At 41.4% G+C, this 2500-nt stretch overlaps 2 non-coding genes across 2 annotated transcripts; both read right to left on the reverse strand.

Moving 5' to 3' along the window:
* Positions 1 to 898: 898 nt before the first annotated feature.
* TRNAT-UGU (transfer RNA threonine (anticodon UGU)) lies at positions 899 to 971 on the reverse strand. Its single transcript has one exon. It is a non-coding gene; the product is annotated as a tRNA-Thr (tRNA).
* A 288-nt stretch (positions 972 to 1259) lies between these two features.
* Positions 1260 to 1342, reverse strand: TRNAL-CAG (transfer RNA leucine (anticodon CAG)). Its single transcript has one exon. It is a non-coding gene; the product is annotated as a tRNA-Leu (tRNA).
* Positions 1343 to 2500: the final 1158 nt, after the last annotated feature.

Below are 2500 nucleotides of genomic sequence, written 5' to 3' on the forward strand. Positions count from 1 at the left end.
TTCTCTTGCACGTCTTGAAAGAAAACACATGAATGCGTCTTTTTTCTATGAGATTAGTAATTGAGAGGCAATGAGCCTGAAAAGTCGGTTTTCCTCTTCAAAATCCACTTGATGAAAGGCAAAGATAAGCAAGGAGGTAGCTGGCATCTCTTGATGCGCACAGTTCAAAACTTAGCGTTTCAAATAAAAATGACCGCCGATAGCAGAAACCAAACACTGGCCGCCACAGAGGCGTACAACCCGAACGTAGCCTTGAGACCACCGTGCCGGACAGGTCAATCCATAGATATTTTCAGGACAGTGAGGTTTGTTTAATAAGTGGCGCATATGGGCACTCCAAAGGCTGAATTGCAATATCTTCAGCATGTTGTGAATATATGTATCTAGGAGATAATTGAAATTCAACAGAATGTATCCCAGTGGATTGATTCCAACATTCCAACTTGTGATGCGTTGACTCCTGGCTACGTTACCTCTGTAATTATCAGATGTATGGAACATTCAAGCTTGAGTTCTATTTTCCAAAATAAAAATGGAAAGTGTTCCTTCCTCTGTGAGATTGGTTAGCAGGTGGCAAGTGTCTTTTAACAAAAGTTGTTTTTTTTCAATCAATCCGTAGACTTTTCCAAGACAGTGAGGTTTGTTTAATGAATGGCTAATACTCCTGATGGTGGAATTGCAATGTTTTCAACATGTTGTGAATATAGGTAACTTGGAGAATAGATTAAAATAGAATTGTGGTAGAAATTGAGTAGTTATGTATGGAACAAAGCACTTTTCACTGGTTAATAAATAGATCCCTGTATTTCATTGTGCACATCCACAGTTTTCCACGGAAAAGTAGAAAGCTAAAAGAAAATGTGATTGACTTGGAAAGAGTGTGATGTGGGAGTCTAAGAGGCCCCAGTGAGATTTGAACTCACGACCCCTGGTTTACAAGACCAGGGCTCTAACCCCTGAGCTATGGAGCCCTGATTCAACCTTCTTTGTGGGGGTGTCAAAACCCCACATGTGGAACGTCGTCATCCAACTTGCAAGGAAAACCAAGGTTAATTAATCTGGTAGGAAGAAAAAATATTTCTCTTGAAGGGCATAGCCAGTTTGCTTCTCTGAAATATGTTGCTGAGAAAAGAAACAATTGGAGAACACACCTAGAGCAGCAGCAATATATCGTCATCCAATTAGTTGTAATGTAGCTGGCGATACCAAGCAAGCTAACGATAGATCGCGGTTGCTTTGAGCAAGAAATAAAGCAGTAATGTCAGAAGTGGGATTCAAACCCACGCCTCCAGAGGAGACTGCGACCTGAACGCAGCGCCTTAGACCGCTCGGCCATCCTGACTGGCTTGTGCTTGACCGGCAAGTGAGCGCCGGCTATCGCAGACAGCTTGGAGAGCGACAAATGGAACTTCTGTCATATCCTACTTTAGTCCCTCAGCTCTACTAACAAGGAAGGCAGCCCAATAGCTATGTCTTTTTAGTCCATAGTGTAGAATTTAGAAGATCTGCATTTTTCTCTTGCACGTCTTGAAAGAAAACACATGAATGCGTCTTTTTTGTATGAGATTAGTAATTGAGGGGCAATGAGCCTGAAAAGTCGGTTTTCCTCTTCAAAATCCACTTGATGAAAGGCAAAGATAAGCAAGGAGGTAGCTGGCATCTCTTGATGCGCACAGTTCAAAACTTAGCGTTTCAAATAAAAATGACCGCCGATAGCAGAAACCAAACACTGGCCGCCACAGAGGCGTACAACCCGAACGTAGCCTTGAGACCACCGTGCCGGACAGGTCAATCCATAGATATTTTCAGGACAGTGAGGTTTGTTTGATAAGTGGCGCATATGGGCATTCCAAAGGCTGAATTGCAATATCTTCAGCATGTTTCGAATATATGTATCTAGGAGATAATTGAAATTCAACAGAATGTATCCCAGTGGATTGATTCCAACATTCCAACTTGTGATGCGTTGACTCCTGGCTAAGTTACCTCTGTAATTATCAGATGCATGGAACATTCAAGCTTGAGTTCTATTTTCCAAAATAAAAATGGAAAGTGTTCCTTCCTCCGTGAGATTGGTTAGCAGGTGGCAAGTGTCTTTTAACAAAAGTTGTTTTTTTTCAATCAATCCGTAGACTTTTCCAAGACAGTGAGGTTTGTTTAATGAATGGCTAATACTCCTGATGGTGGAATTGCAATGTTTTCAACATGTTGTGAATATAGGTAACTTGGAGAATAGATTAAAATAGAATTGTGGTAGAAATTGAGTAGTTATGTATGGAACAAAGCACTTTTCACTGGTTAATAAATAGATCCCTGTATTTCATTGTGCACATCCACAGTTTTCCACGGAAAAGTAGAAAGCTAAAAGAAAATGTGATTGACTTGGAAAGAGTGTGATGTGGGAGTCTAAGAGGCCCCAGTGAGATTTGAACTCACGACCCCTATGGAGCTATGGAGCCCTGATTCAACCTTCTTTGTGGGGGTGTCAAAACCCCACATG

This window comes from Pelobates fuscus, chromosome 12 (assembly GCF_036172605.1).
Source record: "Pelobates fuscus isolate aPelFus1 chromosome 12, aPelFus1.pri, whole genome shotgun sequence".
Lineage (NCBI taxonomy): Eukaryota > Metazoa > Chordata > Amphibia > Anura > Pelobatidae > Pelobates > Pelobates fuscus.